Raw genomic sequence first — 20,200 nt, 5'->3', positions numbered from 1 at the left:
CGACTAACAGACAAAGTGGGTATTCACCCACGAAAGCTCATGCTCCAAAACGTCTGTTAGTCTATAAGGTGCCACAGGATTCTTTGCTGCTTTTACAGATCCAGACTAACACGGCTACTTCTCTGATACATGTCTTACAGTGTCTGTTGTGTTTGAGTAATTTAAATCGTGCTGATACCTTTTTGTTATTATCTTTTGATAGCTGAATTAATTCAAAGCAGCAAAGCAAAGTTTTGCTTTCTGCAGGATGTATGCACAATATTTGCATTTCCTCCTGTTAGCCATATGTAATGGAAATATTAATGTTAAATTCACAATCGCCTCAAATCAGGAAAGCATGTATATTCAGGACTGCTTAAGCATGTAAGTCCCACTGAAGTCAATATAGGATTTAAGCATAGTGAGTTCTTCTATGGATATAATTCCCAGCTTTAGGAGACACACTTGCACAAGTTCCCATTGAGTGACCACACTAAAAATAGAGAGTAGCCACAGCAGGATGAGCACTGGGAGGGTCTAGCCAGCCCAAGGGCATTCCCATCCGAGTATATACTCAGGACAGCTCATGCTGCTACTTTGTATTTTTAGCATGCTAGCTTGATGAAAGTCAGTGTGACTCATACCCCCAGTTTGAAGTGTAGACATGCCCTGGCAGGAGAAGCACAGAACTCAGCCTTCCTGATTCTGAGCTCTTGGGGGGAGGAGGCAGAACAGGCAGGTGTACCCACTCTAGCTTTAATCTAGCTAGTTTGGGTAATAGCAGAAAAGATGTGGTGGCATGGACCCTAGCATGGGCAGCCACCCAACTATATCCCCAGGGTTCCTTGTGGGTTTGTTTTGGGGTGGCCAGCCCAGGCTGAAACCTATTCCATCATATCCTCACTGCCAGTCAGTTGCATGAGGTGGTCCTCAGAGGAAAGCCCTAGCTGTCAACCTCAGCTTCTGCACTGGGTGAATTCTCCGCTGGCTGGATCCAGGGCTTTTAGAGCACCTTTACAATGCTGTTACCCAGCATAAAGGGGCAGGAACAGGGGTGAGAATCTCACCTACATTTAAAGTTAAACATCTACTGAAGTTCTGTGAAGTGATTTCCTGAATGGGGGCCAAATTCTTTATGTCATCTTCATTATCTCATTTACCTTGCATTATCTAGATTTGATTAATCACCTTGCTATTTTTGTTTTATCTGACAAAATTTAAAATCTTTTCTTTTCCTTTCTTTTCTTTTCAAGGATGATCCTTTTGGAATTCATAACTCGTCTGTATGCGATCCTCCATCTGTCTCAGAAAATTTAGGATACATTTATATAGTTATTTAGGTCTTGATGTATGTTTTATTTATGTCTGATCTAATACTGTATATGATGGAAATCAGTTTTTCTTTGACAGCTTTACTGTTCCTTGTTGGTGTCATAAACAGATGGTTAAGGCTTAATGTCTCTTTTACCTGTAAAGGGTTAAGAAACTCAGTAAACCTGGCTGACACCTGACCAGAGGACCAATAGGGAGACAAGATACTTTCAAATCTTGGTGGAGGGAAGTCTTTGTTTGTGCTTTTTGTTTGGTTTGTTGTTCGCTCTCGGGACTGAGAGGAACGGGACATCATTCCAGGTTCTCCAAATCTTTCTGAATCAGTCTTTCATGTTTCAAAATTGTAAGTAGTAGCCAGGCAAGGCGGATTAGTCTTATGTTTGTTTTCTCAACTTGTAAATGTGTCTTTTTGCTGGAAGGATTTTTACCTCTGTTTGCTGTAACTTTGAATCTAAGGCTGGTGCAGGGGGGTCCCTCTGGTCTATATGAATCTGAGTACCCTGTAAAGCATTTTCCATCCTGATTTTACAGAGGTAACTTCTACTTTTTTTCTTTCTTTAATTAAAAGTTTTCTTTTTATGAACCTGATTGATTTTTCCTTGTTTTAAAATCCAAGGGATTGAGTCTGAACTCACCAGGGATTGGTGGGGGGAAAGGAGGGGGGATGGTTAATTCCTCCTTGTTTTTAGATCCAAGGAGTTTGGATCGGTGTGAAGCCTCTCAAGGCAACCCAGGGAGGGAAAAGTCTGGGGGGAAAAGGAGGGAGATGGTTCATTTCTCCTTGTTTTAAGACCCAAGGGGTTTGGGTCTGGGTTCTCTAAGGAAGGTTTTGGGGGAACAGAAAGCGTGCCAGACACTAAATTCTGGCTGGTGCCAGCGTACCAGATTTAAGCTAGTAATTAAGTTTAAAAGTGTTCATGCAGGTCCCCACTTTTTGTACCCTAAATTTCAAAGTGGGGAAAAAACCTTGACAGTTGGAAATGAATTTTTTATGTTGAATCGCAAAGATTTTCATTATATTTTATCACTTTATTTAGCCAAACACATTTAACAAAACACTAGACACTCAAAGCTATTTCTCTGGTGTTATGCATAGTGGATAACTTAGTAGCATAAACAAAGGTCATTTTTAACCAGATGCTCCATAAAATTAAATTAAAAAAACATCAGTTGAAAACAGATTTAGTTCTCTATGATTAGCAGTGATATTTTCAGCAGTGTTCTGAAGGTACAAGAGGCAAATAATTTGATTTGTGTATCAGCTAAATGTTAAGTCAAATACAAGGTAGTTTATGCTGGCTCTGCAATTATTTTTTTAGAAATAGTAAAAATCTTGAGTTCTGCAATTTACTTATTTATTTAAAATATATGGACCATTTTTCAGTGGTACTGAGCACCCTCAGCTTCCGCTCACTTCATCATGGGCATCTCTTTAAATTAGGCCAATTCTGTGCACTTGTGTTTCACTACTAAGTTTCACATTAGATGTCTAGAAATAATATTGAGTGAATAACTGGATCAGAGTGCACAGACTGGAAAATTCCTTATAGTAGTTCAGCATAACACTTCTTTAACAGGAGATTGTGTTTATGTGCTGTGAAAAGATAGCTGGAAAAAAGCATGCCTGCCTGAAGCAATTAGAATCAGAATTCAACACATTTGTGAGAAACTGATTGATTATTGGAAATTCTTAAGCAATATGTGTTTTGTACTGTCTCTACCCTAAAGATGTGGAACAGACCACAGCTCATACTAGGCAATCTAATGACCATTTTGAAGAGAGTTGGACTGTAACTAATGAATTCTTAAGGGTACATTGCAAACTTTTTGCAGGAGTGACAGTGTCTTATTACATATATGCACAAAGGGGCCCTGATCCAGACTGGGGCTTCTGGATGTTAAATATTAACATCTGCTTACTGTACACAAGAAACAATTAAGCCCTTGAGCTAAAACTACCCTGTTCTGTACATGGAAAGTTAACAATCTTACTATATGCAGGGCTAGTAGCACTGGCTGCTGTTTAGGGTGCCCAACACTTTCCATTGTAAGCCTCTGCTTTCAGATTCTTATAACATTGCTAAACGTTGACTGTTTGAGCTGAAGTTTTCTATGCTGGCTGTCTGCCTTGGCTGAATTTTTGGGAAAAATGTTAGCCAAATGGTTCAACCATTTCCGAGAATGAAGCTAGGAGAATGCCCACATTCAAAAATTATTGAGATCTTTTTGTTGAACAACTGTAGCACCCCCAAGCTTTGGGTCAGGAACTTGAAATTAGGCCAGGTATGGCCTTTATGAAAAGGATGTGTCTTTTGCCATTCTGATGAAAATCCCTCTTAAATAAAATCATAGTTCACACACGCTCAGTAGAGATTTACTAGAATTTAGCTAAAATCTCTGAAGATTCTTTCCTCACTGAACATGCTTGAACCTCTCACAAATCTTATTGCTCATCAGCGTGTACATGCCCCATCCCCACAGAACAACTGATCAGGGTCCATGCCCCCACTGCTCCAAGTGCTGCTGACCAGGCTATGCGCTTTCCCCTTGTAGCTCCTATGTGCCTGGACTGAACGCGTGCCATCCCACTGCAACTGCGCATGTTCCAGCCCAGTGCTCTGGGGGCTCAGAAAAATTAAGGCTGAAGTCTCTGGACTGGGATGGGGCCAGGCACTGGAACTGAGAGAACAGAGCCTGTCTCTTTACTGATCTCCCTGCTGACACCCAGGCAGTGTGGAGGAGGAAGCTGCCTGATACAAATGCAGAGGGAACAAAAGCCAGATGAGGAGGAGGGAAAGAAGTAGATTGGGATGAGGAATCTGATGAAACTGGGACTGGTGGGGGTAAGAGGAGAGACACTGTAACAGGGATTTGAAGTGAGAGAGCGGGGAATGGTTGATCAAGGAGACTGGGACTGGGAGCAGGAGAGTGGGATTGGCTGGGCAAGAAAACTGGGAGTTATGGCAGGGAGGGCAGTCTGAGACTAGTTGGATGGGAAGGCTCAGAGTGGGAACCATGGGGTGGCAGGGGAGGCTGGAAATGTGAGGGACAGGAGGCTGGGACAAGGAGCTGGGACAGAGAGGAAAGGCTGGGTGTGATTGAGCAAGGAGACTGGATGGTGGATGGTGGCGATGAGATTGGGATCTGTGAGGGAAATGGGGTGAGTGACTGGGAAGGGAGAGGATCATCGTGATTGGATGAGGAGCTGGAGGGAGGGGGAAGACTAGGATTGGCTGGGAAAGGAAAAGACTAGGCACAAGTAGGGGAGGAGAGCGAGATCTGACAAGGATCTGGAGTGCAGGGGGCAAACTGTGACTGACTGACAAAGAGACTGGGGCAAGGAGACTGAGAATGGATGAGGAGCCCAGGAAGGTAGAGTGGGAGCTGGGATGGGGTTGGGGAGAGACAAGGAGGCACATGATGGAATTTCTGTTTTTTCAGTTTAAAAACCTATTAGAAACCTGGGAAATTACACATAAAACCTATGTTAAAATACCTTATGAAGGCAGAAAAGCCAAGCATTCAAAAGTTAGGAAATGCCAGACTTAAAGTTAACTGTGCAACCTTATTTTGGCCTCCTTGTGCATAAGTGCTATGTCACACTGGCTTCTGGATTAGTTTGGAAGACTAATGGAAGACAGTCCCTGCAGAAAAGGCAGCAAAGAAGAAAGTTTGAAGGCTCTTATGAGAGAGGTGGATAAAAAAGCAATCAAATGTGATATGATTAACAGAGCAGAGGAAGCAGGGCAATGGGATGGGTTACACAAGCAAATAAGTGGAGCAGGGCTTGAAAGGTAAAGACTCAGAACAAAAATCCTGGTACGTTTAAGTCAATGAAAATTTTGCCATTAGCTGCAGTGAGGTTAATATTTCACCCTAAAATCCTGAACATGATGTGATGGAGAGAATACACACAGACACATTTCCTTATAGACAAGTGTGTACTTCCATGTAAATACCTACAAAACAACCTTTTTTAAGTTTTAAAACCTGCAAACTTTTACAATTACAAAAAAGAAGGTTAATTCCTTGTCTCATGAAATGTTCATTAGGCAAGTTATGTAGTTCTTTCAAAATGCCATCAGTCTTCCTGGTCCAAGTGATCATCGCAGCAGTTCTCCAGCCAGTGGAAGTCAAAATGTCAGCTCTCTTTGAATATTCGAAAGGCAAGTCATATATAATTAAATCTCTTGTTTTTATTTTTTTCAGTGTTGATTTATTTCTGTGTGTTTTATTCAGGCTGCTTGTGTTTTGCACAGACAGCACTTCCTAGTCTCAGGGGAAGACATTTTTGATTTCCACAGAAAGCATGAAAAGTCAAAGTTCATGAAGTATAAAGCCCAAAGGGATTATTAGATCATCTATTCTGACCTCCTGTATACCATAGACCATTAAATTTCATCCAGGTACCCCTATCCTGAGCCTAATAACCTGTGGCTGGCTAAAGCATATCTTCCAAAAAGGCATCCAGTCTTAATTTGAAAACATCAAAGAGAGAGAGAATCCACCATTTCCCTTGGTAGTTTGGTCCAATGGTTAATCACCCTCATGCAGGTGCGGCTCTATGTTTTTTGCTGCCCCAAGCACAGCAGTCAGGTGGCCTTCGGCGGCACGCCTGCAGGCGGCCCACTGGTCACGCAGATTCGGTGGCGGTTCTGCAGGTGATCTGCCGGTCCCGCGCCTTTGGCGTACCCGCCACTGAATTACCACTGAAGCCGCAGGACCAGCAGACCTCCCACAGAAACACGGCCGAAGGCTGCCTGACTGCCACCTTCATAGCGACCGGCAGCCCGGCCCCGGTGGCTTGCTGCCCCAGGCAAGTGCTTGCTGCGCTGGTGCCTGGAGCCGCCCCTGCCCTCATGGTTAAAAATTTGTGCCTAACTTCTAATTTGAATTTGTCTAGCTTCATGTTCCAGCCATTAGTTCTTGTTCTGCCTTTCTCTACTAGATTAAAAAGCCCCTTAATACCCAGTATTTTCTCCCCATTAAGGTATTTATACACTGTAATCAAGTCATCTCTCAATTTTCTTTATAAACCAAAGAGATTGAGCTCTTCAAATCTCTAACTGTAAGCCTTTCTCCAGCCCTTGAATTGTTTCTGTTGCTCATTTTCTACACCCTCACCAATTTATCAAAATCCTTTTAAAAGTGTGGGCACCAGAATTGTAAGCGATATTCCAGTCTCGATCTCACCAATGCCATATATATAGGACAAATCTCCTCCCTACTCCTACACTTGTTTGCACATCCAAGGATTGCATTATCCCTTTTTGCCACAGAATCACACTGACAGCGCATGTTCAGTTGCCTGTCCACGATGATCCCTCAATCCTTTTCAGAGTCACTGCTTTCCAGCACAGTCCCCTGTTCCTTAGGAATGGCCTGAATTCCTTCCCCCTAGATGTATAACTTTACATTTAGCTATATTAAAACACAGTTTATTTGAACGAGCCCAGCTTACCAAGCCATCCAGTTGGCTCTATATGATTGCCCTGTCCTCATTATTTACCACTCTGCCAATCTTTGTGGCCTCCACAAATTTCATCAGCAGTGATTTTATTTTCACTTCCAGATCTCCTATGAAAATGTTGAAATGGGTCAGCCTGGTATTGATCCCTATGGAAATCCACTAGAAACAGGCCCATTTGATGATGATTCTTCACTGACAACTACTTTTTGAGAGCTGTCATTGCAGCATGACATTCTGATTAAAAATTAGCATAATACAGTGTCAGTAGAGTGCACTGGCTAACTAGGGCTATGTCTACACTGCATGTCTACACTGCACTTTTGTTGGTGAAGGATGTAAAAAAACACACCTCTGACTGACAAAAGTTTTACTGACAAAAAGCACCAATGTGGACAGCACTTTGTCAGCGGGAGAGTATATTATATCTATGAACTTACCTTTATTCACCAAACTTTTAATGTCCTCAAGGAATAAAATCTGGTGTACTTGACAAGACCTAAAACCATAAAACCTGTTGATTAGTATCAAGTATATTTCTAGCTGTTAATTCTTTATCAGTTGAATCCCGTATCAGCTTTTCAATTATTTTAATAATGTATTTGTATATAAATATTGTAAATAAATGTTAAATAATATTATATCAAAATGAAATAACATTACAACATTTAAAATAACATTTTCACTTCAAAAAATTCATTTTCAACAAAACCCCATTTTTCAGCAAGAAAAGTTTTCAGTCACAAAATTTCAGCCAGCTCTCGATGGGGCAACAATGGGTGACTTTCGCTGTTTGTGAGAATGAAGCATAGTAGTAGTTTGGAATCCTCTATGGTAGGTTTCACATTCACAGTGAATAAAAGTAGCAATCCTGGTGACTGCAATCAGGAGCTTTAACTATTAAGAACATACCATAGACATATATCAGAGGGGTAGCCGTGTTAGTCTGGATCTGTAAAAGCAGCAAAGAATCCTGTGGCACCTTATAGATTAACAGACATTTTGGAGTATGAGCTTTCGTGGGTGAATACCCGCTTCGTCAGATGCATGTTAGTCTATAAGGTGCCACAGGATTCTTTGCTGCTTATACCATAGACATATTTTTTCTTTTGATTGTACTTTATATCGAAAAAAGAAGTGGTGGAGGGGAGCTCTTCATTAGAGTACCTGCTGCCACTGCCCTGGTCACTTCCATGAATTTCTTTACACTCAAAGTTATGAAGGCTAATTAATCAGCTCTCCTACTCGGGTTGCAAGTGAATCACCTTGGGGAGACAGGGAGGATTTTTTTCCTCCCCTCTACAAAACTGCAGTATTGGCTAGTGTGACAACAATGTTTTTATTTGGGAAGCGCCCACAAGACTCACTCAAAACAGGAATATTCATGACATTTACAAATCGATATATTAAACAAGTGAATATATAAGGTTGCAACAGCCATTTTTATATGGGTTTCTTCATTAAATAGACTGGATCCCTCTTTAATTTACTCAGATTGCATCCTAAATCCAGGCAGTAGCTATGTATAAATGTAAATGTCCTAAACTGCTATGTAGTATTGCTGTGAGATGTTAAAAACTTGCTGCATTACACCCTAGAGGTTGCTGCATTTCAGTGGTGGGTGAAGCGGTTGCTGGGTTTTAATGTGTGTTTAGGTTTCTGAAGTGCTTTGGGCGTCCTTGGGTCTGAAAGCCACTGTATAAATAGGAGATCATTATTACTCAGTGATTGGTGGTATAGACTCTATAGAATATCTATTTTGGGTTATTTTTATCCTTGATAAGAGCTAGTACCTCTTTTCTTAACCATGATTTGCACAAGCTATATAGTGACAGGGCCTTATTCAGATATCACTTGGACTTGTTTTACACTTGTGTAACTCCATTGCCTTCAGAGCAATTTCTGTGGATTTACTCCAGTATAACAGGGCCATATCAGTCCCCCAGAATCCTGGAAAGGACCTGGCATGTGTCTCTGTAACATCTTGTAATTTCAACTCGCATTTTGTGAGATTGGTTCATCAGTGTGACGTGTCAAAATGTTACCAGGAGAATGAATTACATCTACCACTCCTCACCTCTCAGAAGACACATCCTTCTCTGGAACACAGATTCACAGGTGCACTTGAGATGTGAATTGTATTGGCAGAATTTTTAACTGTGAATGAAAGCACGTAAGTGGGATGCCACATGCAAGTACTGGAACAAAGTGAAGAATACTTCTTTTCAGTTGTCTCTTGTAAGCACAAGTATAATTCACCTCACCGTGATGCTGTCTCTAACCTACACCCAGTTGCCTTTGGCCCCAAAGTGCTGTTCTCTCGGTTGAGTATTGCCAGGACATAGAGATGGCCCAGCTGTGTTCATGTTCCATTAGCCAGGTCCCTTATCCTGAGGTCCAGAATAAGTGAGGGTGGCTTGGGTGCCATTACAACAGCTCTGTGCCACCCAGACATTTCCTCTTACTAATGGAATCCTTCATCAGCCAGTTATGCAGCCATGGGAGCTGAGGGTATGTCTACACTATGAAATTAGGTCGATTTTATAGAAGTTGATTTTTAGAAATGGATTTTATACAGTCGATTGTGTATGTCCACACTAAGCGCATTAAGTCGGTGGAGTGTGTCCTCACTACCATGGCTAGCATCGACTCACAGAGCGGTGCACTGTGGGTTGCTATCCCACAGTTCCTGCAGTCTCCGCTACCCATTGGAATTCTGGGTCAAGCTCCCAATGCCTGATGGGGCAAAAACATTGTCACGGGTGGTTTTGGGTACATGTCGTCAGTTGCCCCTCCCTCTGTGAAAGCAATGGCAGACAATCGTTTCGCACCAGACACAAGGGCGATTAGAAGAGCACAGCAAGGTGTGCTGTGCATCAGAGAGGCTTTGAAAATCAGTTTCATGACTGGCCAGGCTTCGGTGTGAAAGTTGTGTGCGTTTCTCCTTGATGCAAGACCGCCCCCTTTGTTGATTTTAATTCCCTGTAAGCCAGCCACCCTCCCCCCTTCGAAATAAAGTAACTATTGTTTTGAAACCATGCATTCTTTCTTTATTATTTAAAAAAATGAGATAACGGACAAGATAGCCCAGGTGGGGTGGGGGAGGGGGAAGGACAAGGATATTTTGCTTATTGTAGCCACACTAAAAATCAAACTGTCTGAATGACAGCCTTCTGTTGCTTGGGCCATCCTCTGGAGTGGAGTGACTGGGTGCCCGGAGCCTCTCCTTCACCTCCTCACCCCCACCCCCGTGTTCTTGGGTGTCTGGGTGAGGAGGCTATGAGACACGGGGAGGAGGGTAGGCAATTATACAGTGGGTGCATCGGGGGTCTGTGCTCTTGTTGGCTTTCCTGCAGCTCCAACAGATGCTTCATCATGCCCGTTTGCTCCCCCAATAGATGCTTCATCATGTCCATTTGCTCCCCCATTAGCCTCAGGATCGCATCCTGCCTCCACTCTTCGAGCTCACTTAATTCTTTCCTGGCATCTGCCACTGAATGCCTCCATGCATTAAGCTGTGCCCTATCAGTGTGGAAGGGCTGCATGAGCTCGGAATACATGTTATCATGAGTGTGTTTTTTTTCGGCTTCTAATCTGCGGTAACCTCAGAGATGGAGATGATAGTGAGAGCACAGAAACGTTCTTTGCTCTGTGATTCTGGGGGGACTGCGTGGTCACCTGTGCTGCTGAGTTTGCCACGCTGACCAAACAGGAAATGAAATTCAAAAGTTCCCCGGGGCTTTTCCTGTGTACCTGGCTAGTGCATCAGAGTTCAAAGTGCTGTCCAGAACGGTCACAATGGAGCACTTTGGGATAGCTCCCAGAGGCCAATACCATCGATGTCTGTCTGCACTACCCCAAATTCGATCCAGCAAAGTCAATTTTAGCGCTACTCCCCTATGCCAGGGAGGCGTACAGAAGTCAATTTTAAGAACCCTTTAGGTTGATGGAACAGGGTTGGTTGTCTGGACGCATTCATTTTTAAATCGACCTAAAGTGGCTAAATTTGACCTAACCCCGTAGTGTAGACAAGGCCTGAGGCTGTCTGTCTGAGTGTTTGTGTTGTGTACTTGCATAATAGCAGTGCTAGCAAGGCTTATACACTAGACTAGTGGTTCCCAAACTGGAGTTCATGAAATGTTACACTGGGTTCTTGGGAAAAAATTCCCTAATGGTGGACAGAGCTGTCCCTAGGGTCCCTGGACAGCCTGGGGCTAGAAGCCCTGAGCCCCTGGACTTCCAAGAGCTAAACAGATCAAAGCAAGCATCTCTATCACACTGAGGAGATTTAAACTTCAAGACTCCTTATAAGAAATGGAAAGGAAAATGGATATATTTTGCTGTTTTTTAAATTAAATAGGCAGCTAGTATGGATTTTAAAATTATTACGAAGAACAAGTTTAAGCTTTGTTGTAACGTGTGTTGTTTGCCTGGACTGCTCATGACCTAAATGCTTGTGTAGGAGGAATGCTTTGAGTTGGCTTCTTAAATACCTTCATGCTATTTCACATCTGATACTCCTTGATGAAACATAGGAGCCTTGAATTATAAAAGGCTTATTCAAAGTGGTACAAGCTATGAAAGTGAGATCTAGGAAGAGTGTTGCCGTTTTCATAATGTAATAAAGATACTATAATGATCAATAATAATTAATAATAAATAGTGTGTAATAAGCATGTCATAAAAACAAATTTTATATTTCCAAGATTACTGCTTTTATAATTTATACTCAGGTAAAGGAGAAAATCCCTGGAAATATTCATTTTTCTGACAGGGTTTGCGAGACTCAACATTTTGGTGAAAGTGGTTCACAGGTTGTTAAAGTCTGGGAACCACTGCACTAGAGAGTTACATGCTTTGGTAGGCCAAGTTCATTGCTCACACTAGAGACTCTTTACATTTCTTCATGGTTCCCTACAAACTCTGTGTGCCATCCTCCCATCCCCCTCTATTTTAGGGCCACCTTGCACCCCTCCCAGTCTCCCTATAGCAGGGGCTCTGCATATGCCTAAATCCCTCCTTCATCACATTCTGGCATCTATGTATGTCCTCCTTCCCCCTACCATTGTCCCCATTCTCCTTCTGCATGGGAGGGTCTATGTGTGCCCCCTCATTCTTCCCTTCTACCAGTTCCCCCTTTCCCACCACATTACATGATCTACAGGGATTCTAGGATTCTAGTTTTCTAGGATGAACCACTCCCCCCCAAAAAATTCTCTGATTAAAAAAACATAAAAAAATCTGTGTTTTTCTGTGATTAAAATGAAATGCTGAACTTTAGTTTCCCCAGCCACAATATATATATCAGTTGAACATAATGTTTTATTGATATAGTTACAATTTTTAAGCAAGTTCTAAGCCTACCAGTTCCATCAATCATTACAATAATATAAAATTAATAGAATTGCAATTTGTATTTCTTACATTTACCAGACCCTTCTATGTCTGTATTCTATATTTTTTAGAAAAAAAAATTTTAAATGCACAAAACCACACTAAATACAGATCCTATAAGCTGGAATATGTTCGCATATAATATTTAAGCATTAAAAATTAACAAATTAATAATCATAGAGTGTGTATAACCAACAGACAGAAAAAGCCAGCTTTACATCAGTGGGAAGGGAAAAAGCCTTCATACGGTTTAGCAATAGAAGAACAGTCCGTGAGACACCAATAATGATTTTCTAAGGATAGTATGCCACATGAATAAAAGATTCTTTTATAAGGCTTAAGTAGATTTGGGATAAACCTTACAAAAGTGCTTGAGTGACTTGGGAGCCTGGAAACATATTTCAGCCTACCAGTTAAGAATATATAATTGTGTGCACTGTGTGCATTTGCTACTAGTTATTACCACTGTATAGGCTGATTGCTGACCAGCAGAGATTTTAGTTTTCCATGATAAAAAACCAAACATATACAGGTATTAGTAGAACACAATGCTTTATTGTTATATTTACGTTGTAAAATGCTGGAATGATCTAGTCACAATGCATTGTTTCTTTGCTGTTATCGATGGCCCTGCTGCCTCAGCCTCTTGTTTTTGTTTCTTGTCATTCAGCTTATGTTTAGCACTTTCCATGTGTCCTATGATTGTCTGCCTTCGAACATAACCTACAGCCTTGCTGTATACCGTACACAACAGCACATTACCGTCAATGTGAAGTTTGTCCTTGCCAAACTCAGTGACATGGTCTTTAGGGGTGATTTTTAGTTTTCGGCGTCTTTTCATAACTTTAATTACTCATGTCTGGAGGCTGAAGTGAAATTTGAGATGCATTAAAACACGAACCCCTATACGCCATTAAGTAACCTCTCTACGCTGGAAGCAGTTTATTGGAGAATATTTAACTACGCACATTTACAGCACATTCAAAAACCAATCACGAGAAGGGGAGTTTGCGCACATTGAATAAATAACACTGGTACTTTCAGTAAAATGTAGTTCACAGTTAATGTGTGTTTTTATTTTTTCACAAAATGTAAAAACTAAAGAGTCTCAGTAAAAATGCAAATTTTATGTTTTTCTGTGTTTTTCCGTGGCAAACAGATTTCTAGGATTCGTGGTGATCTGTGTGCCCCCTGTTTCCCCTCCACTACATGCTTTATGGGCTCTTCCAATTTCCCCCCATGTCTCCATTCCAGGGTCTCCCTCGCACCCCGTGTTCTATGTGCCCCCATCTCAGGGGCTTTGTGTGCCCCCCATTTCCCCTTTTCTCCTCTGTAAACGTCCGCTGTTGGGGTTCGCCCCTCTCTGGGGCGGCTGGGAGCCGGGCCGCCTCACTACACGAGTCCAGTGCACCGGCTAATTAGCTTGGTGGGGTAGGGAACAGCCAGGAGCTCAGGCCTTCAGGCAGGGGCTGGGCAAACAGTCTCATATTGGAAGTCCAGGCCCTAGCTCACAGTGGGGCAACAAACGACAGTTCAGGGCTCAGACCCCCAGGCAGGGGCTGAGCAAACAGTTAGCAGTTTAAGCCCAGGCCCTAAGTCAGGGCAGGGCAGCAAACAATAGTTCAGGGCTCAGACCCTCAGGCAGGGGCTGAGCAAAGCAGTTCAGTAGTTTAAGCTCAGGCTCCTGGGCCTGAGTATCAGGGCGATGGGGAGACTGCCACCTATGAGTGGGGTGGCAGGGGGGACGCAGACCTGCCCACTCCTCTACGTCCCAGCCCGGGGCCCGAACAGCGGCAGGCAGCCTGCTGCTGTGTCAGTGGGGATCCTGGCCGCAATACACTGACATTGGCTCTGGGTGCGCTGCAGCCAGACTAGGGTCGACTGCCCCCGGGCTACTTCCGACCTCCCCCTCTACCGGTACCTGTGTCTCAGCGGCGTCTTCCACAGCATCCCACAAAAATGGGCTCCTCGGGATACTGAGCGAGGGGTAAACTGGGCAGCTCCTTGGGGTCCCTTTGTACTGGTCGGCTTAGGTGCTCATCCAGGGTCTGGTCGGCGTCCAGGTATGGCCAGTCCTCAGGTCGGTCGCAGGCTGCAGGAGTCTCCCCAGCGGGAGCTAGGGCATCAGCGTCTGGCCTCTCACGTGGCCAGGGAGCTTCTGAGCCCTGGGGCTGGGCTTTTATACTTCCTGCCCCGTGCCTTGACCTCTGAGGGGCAGGCACAGGCTCCAGTGACTCCACCCACTTTGGCGTCCGTAAGGGCTCATCCCTTTCTGGAGCGGCTGGGAGCCAGGCCGCCTCACTATATCCTCCAATCTTCCTCCCCTCCAGTATGGGAGAGAAATTATTCAGAGTGTCAACATTTTGCACAGTATTGGGAGGATGGGAAGGACTGGGATGGCGTATTATTAGGCTGGAAGATGCTGTCGAGTGGTTCTTTGATCTATAGCTTTTTAGAGCTAGATAAAACCAATGTGTGAGCTAGCAAGATGCCAGGGACTCTGAGCGCCTCTTGCCACCCCCATTTCCCTCTTCTAGTTTTCTGAATTTTATCAAAATCAATAGGGTTCTGACCATTCATGCCTAAAACATTTCTTGACTTCTTGGAATTGATTGGATGCGGCGTTCAAAGTTATCACATTACAACAATAAATGCTGTTGAGTAGAGTGTAAGGCCTTTCAAGCTCAGCCAATTACATTAAAATGAGCCTGTATGCAAGACCGTGTAGACTTTGTCCATCTGATTGTTTCTGCCACTCTGCCAGTCTGAATCACTCCTAGATATACTAGGTACATGCAAGTGAAACCTTCCTGCCCCAGTAGGCACTGCTGTGCCCTGGAGGACACTCACAAGGAAAGAGAATAAACACAGTGGTTGGTACCACTGCCCCGCAGCTGGAAGAGGGCACCTGAAGACCATGGGTGAGGTTTCATAGCAGCCAGCTGGCAGAAACTCCCAAAGGAATGAACTGAATTAGCACATTCTCCACCCCCCCTTACTCATGCTTCCTCCACAGTCAGTGCCACCAACTGCTTTGGCTAGCTGTGTGCTCCTCTAGCAAAGGGAAAGGAGATGTGTTGTGTTGTCACTATCTCCCCAACCTCCAGTACCTGGGCAGATTTTCTTCTACTGGGGATTCTTCACCCTTGGTAACAAGAGCCAGCAGCTAAGTATCTCAAGGGATAGTGTAACCCCCTTCTTTGTATCTGAATAAGTAGTCAGATACAAGCGTAGCTTTGTTTGTTTTGTGGTGCTCTGGGTCAAGAACTGTTTGAGAAAAAAATCTTCAGCTTCAAATTCTTTTCAGTGCAGGGTTAGCAGCGGCTGTGACAATTGCCTGCTGTTCTGGGAACCTCCCATTTGTCATATTACCTCCATGTGATCACTTCCTACAACTGGAGCCCAAACCTGGACTCTTTGTGTGCCCAAAGAGCCCATGAAAGTCAACAGGTGCTCAGGGGTTGCAGGAGCATGTGTCAAGCTGTTAAATATTTCTGTACTTCACCTAGTTAATGCAGTGGGTAAAAGCCTAACAAGTCGAAGTCAATGGGAGTTTTATCTGAATAAGAACTAAGAGCTACAGGATCTGACCTCTAAAAAGAAAAATATTGGCCAAATAGGTTCACACTGACTGCTATGATGTGATCTTATAATAAAGAGACCCTAGCATAGGGCCTATGCTTTTGTTCAATCAATGGGAGTTTTATCCTAACTAGGATCAAGATTAGACCTATATCATATACACACAGAGGGGGGGAGTAGGGTGTCAAGTTAAGGTCTACATGAACCATAACTCTGAAAGTCATGACTTCTGGGGGCTTAAGATACTAATATTAGTGCATCGTAGTTTCATTGCACTTAATATATAAAAATACATATTTCTTTATGTGTCAGTCCACAGATGTACAACTGCAAAAAGCTAGGTTTAAATAGTGCCCAAATGGTGACATGTCAGGAAATGTAAAGTTAACTTAATACTTAAACATTAACTCATGAATCTGACTGTGTTTGTTATTCTTCACAAAAGTCAGGAAATAAGACGAGTGTTAGACTTAATTCTGAATATCCTGGCCTTGGCCGTGTGGTGTCTCAGAGATAACATTCTCTAAACATTGTGTCTTTAAAAATTTAATTTCCGTCTTATTTCTATGTTCCTGTTGCTTTGACTGTGAAGCTTCTGTTATGGGTATTCTCTTGCATCTCAGGCTGCTTGCTATTCAGTCTCTCTCTCATCTACATTCTCTGATTATTTACACTATGCGTTTACAATTCTTCCTTTTTAACTTTTGTTTCCAGTGAAAGGTCTCAATTCCTTCACATATGGCTAGCTTGAACCACTTGTTTGAAAGCAGAGAAGTGAGGAGATACTGGGTACCCTTGAAAAATCTGGATTTTTTTCTTATGCCCTTACTTAGTCCCAGCCTCCTGAAGATTTCCACTTCCCAACAGGACATATCAGCATACCTCCGGCAGGAGCATCTCTGATTCCTCTGCCTAATACACCCTGAAACAGAGAAGAGAAGCCCTCTGTACAGAAGCAACAGTTAAGACCTCTTTGCACAGTGTCATTACCCTCTCAGACCAACATGATTACCAACCTTGCCAAGATTACCTCTGAGGTTTCCAGCTCCTACTTTATCAAAGACTCCAGTTTTGCTGTTCTCCCTTCCTATGCACAAGAGTTAGGCCCCAATCTTATGATGAGTTGTGTGACTGGAGAACTGTGCCCACAAGCAGTCTCACTAACTCCAATGGGACTCTGCACCGGAGCATGGTTTGCCCACACGGAGCTCTTTGCAGGATCAAGAACTTAGTCCTTAAATAGTTAACATGTGGTGTCATGGATGACAATGCTTTTGTTGTCCTTGGGAGTTTGGCTCACACAACATGACAGTATGATATTCACACCATAGTTGTTTATTAGGTTGCTTCCTTGAACACTTCTTCAATGTAATCTGCATTGTTCTTTATTATTGGAGTTTTTTATGTACAAGCCCTTTCTAGTCATGTAAATATGACATCACCTGCTCTCCTCACATGGTCTACATAATCATATTCCTTATAGAATCAAATAAAATTGCATTTTACAATAAAAGTGCTTCTATTAATTTTCAACCATGTTTACTCCCTTCTGCTGAAATCAAAACCAAAATAAGGTAAGCGACTCAGTCTGTGTTGAAATTATTTTTGAATAATGGGTAGATATTCTTGTTTATTATTTATGTGCATATAATTCAGAGAGAGCAATTAACATCTTAATGAAATCTTTACATAGAATAATAGCGGTTTTTATGAAAATGGGATTGTGAGCTGATTTGTTGCTTCTAGCAAACAAAACATAATCAGATTCTGTTTAACAATGTAAAAACCTATTAACATATGAAGAATGCACTCAGATAACGTTAGCATTATAACACAAGATAAGAACAAGCTTAACTCAGTCCCTTTTCACATGGTGTTGCTTGAAACTTGGCCAAGGTTCACTTGAAAGAGACATGGGTCAACTGGAACATGGCCCACACTCAATGTAGATATACAGGAGCTGCGACAGTCCTTTGAGGGTGTGTCCACACTGCAATTAAATATTTTGTCTTCCAGACCATACTAAATGTTTACACATAAGACCAAATCCAGGCTACTCAGTGCAGTGGTTTGAAAATGATACAGTGAGGTAATGCCACTGCCAAAAGAATTCTGCTAGCCAAGGTAGCATCCCACTGGATGGGCTGGCTGTGGCACAAAAAGATCACTTTACTGCTTCTTTGAGCAGGAGTATTGTGTGCACCCTTGGTCTACTGGCTAGTGTGTGCCATTGGTGGCTGTATAAGTGCCAGTTGGTTAGGGGATCTGGACTCACCCCAAGCTGCAGAAGGAAACTCCCATAGGGCTGCTGTCAGCAGGGTGCCATATTAGCTCTACTCACCTAGGTCACTTCTGCTGCTGTGTGAAAAGAGAAGTCTTCCTCTGCTCCCTTTGTGCAGCATGGCAGGAACTGAGCCAAATTCTATATAAATGGGTCTATCTCTTTCTTTCCTCCTCCAATATCTTTTCCTCCAGCAACTTACAATTACAGTATTATTTCCATTACCATTAAATTTAATATAATCCATCAAGTAGTCCCACAGGGGATATCTTTCACTTTGGATTTATCTGCTAATAGACACATGGTAGCAGATGATGGCTCTATTTTCAGTAAGATTATTAATTTAAAAAGCACTTTTATTACACAAGTCTGACAGTCTCCAAACATACATTTATATTTCCCAATTCCATTTGAACATCTTCACTGTAAATTACTACCTTATGGTCTCAGTTTCTACAGGCATTCAGTTTTCCAATGGAATCTATGAGAAAACAAATGGATAATTTGATATATTTCTTCTTACTGACTAGCTTCTGACTCATCACTGGATCCAACTGTCTTCTGAACGTTTACATACCAATTCTTTTCAGCTTTATAGAAGTTAAAATGGAGGCTGGATCTAGGTCTACCCTCTGTTACATATTCCCAACTCCCATTTAGTTGAATAGATTCATAAGTTTAAGGCCAGAAGGAACCATTAGATCATCTAGACTTACCGCCTAACGTCAGAGGCCATTAAGTTTTACCCAGTTACCCCTATGATAAGCCTAATAACTTGTGATTAACATGAGCATGGCATCTAGAAATACATCCAGTCTTGATGTGAAGCCATCAAGAGGCAGAATCTACCACTTCCTTTGGTATTTTGTTCCAATGGTTAACTCATATGTGCTGTTAAAAATGTGTGCCTTATTTCTAATTAGAATTTGTCTGACTTCAGATTCCAGCCATTGGTGCTTGTTATGCTTTTCTCTGCTAGATTAAAGAGCCTTTAATACTCAGTATTTTCTCCCTGTGAATGTACACATGCTTTTATCAAGTCACCTCTCGGTCTTCTTTTTGATAAGCTAAACATATGGCACTCTTAAGGAGGCATTTTCTCCACCTTCCAAATCATGATTGTAGTTCTTTTCTGCATCATGACTGTAGTTCTTTTCTGCATCCTATCCAATGTTTTACCAATGGGGTTCACGTGCATGCATCTGAGGGCAAGAGTCAATACTTTATTGTTACATATATGGGGAAGCCGAACCTTGCAAATACCTAATTCTGATTTTTTTTAAAATACCTCCCTCCACCTTATCTGTTTATTAATTAGCCCAAATATCAGAGAAACCAGTATGCTTTTTACCAGTGTGCTTCACAATACCATGCTACGGGCTCAACGCTGCAGGATGATGAACACTGGGGCCCAATCCGGCAAAGCACTTAAGTCCCCAGTGGGCCTCATGAACTTAAAGGGAAGCCTTGTCTTGCTGGAATGGGCCACAGTGCTCAGAACCTTGCAGACTCAAGGCCCTATCTGACGTCATTGTCCCATACATAGAGATGCCATTGAAGTCAATGGGAGTTTTTCATAAAAAGCAATGCTAGGATACATTCCCATGTTTGATAGAACATGGCAGAATGAAAACTACATATCTAAGTTGTGAAAAAAGTTGCAGCACACATTCTGCATGACATGATATGCTCCAGTCCTTTGATACTTTCTTTCAGAAGCTAACTTCTTAGTGACACAAAACATGACTTGATAGAAAGTCCAGCCTATGAGCTGTATGGCCTTATTGTGAGATGGTGTATGTTGATGCTCCATCATGGATCCACCACTGAGAAACTATTCTTTCCATAGAAAGATAACTGTACTTCAAATAATGTTATTTACAGAAACAAGTTTGAGGAAGGAGCTGATGCAATAGAAAATCCAGACTGATATTTGAAAGGACAAATAATGCCGATTGCATGGCAAGTGCTTTCAGGGAATCATGCAGGAGCAAAATCTAAGGCACCCAAGGTACAAATCTTCTAGCGACAGCACAGCTGCATTGGGATGCATTGATGATTTGACCACTTGCAGAACCAGATGTTGGAAGCATCTTGTTCTACCAGTGGGCTGTGCAATACCTTGGACCTGATCCAGAGTCTTCGACAGCTTTTGCTGGGGCAGA

The 20,200-nt window shown here is 42.5% G+C and overlaps 1 protein-coding gene across 1 annotated transcript in view; it reads left to right on the top strand.

Annotated features, from left to right (window-relative positions):
- The window catches only part of SPACA1 (sperm acrosome associated 1), a 34,541-nt gene extending 32,642 nt beyond the window's left edge, over positions 1-1,899 (top strand). Inside the window, exon 8 of the mRNA XM_050949332.1 lies at positions 1,233-1,899. The gene's annotated coding sequence lies outside the window, so the exon portion shown is untranslated. The remainder of the gene's footprint in view (positions 1-1,232) is intronic.
- Positions 1,900-20,200: the final 18,301 nt, after the last annotated feature.

Source organism: Gopherus flavomarginatus, chromosome 4, assembly GCF_025201925.1.
Source record: "Gopherus flavomarginatus isolate rGopFla2 chromosome 4, rGopFla2.mat.asm, whole genome shotgun sequence".
NCBI lineage: Eukaryota > Metazoa > Chordata > Testudines > Testudinidae > Gopherus > Gopherus flavomarginatus.
The sequence above is the reverse complement of the archived record's forward strand: the minus strand, read 5'-3'. Positions and strand labels throughout refer to the sequence as shown.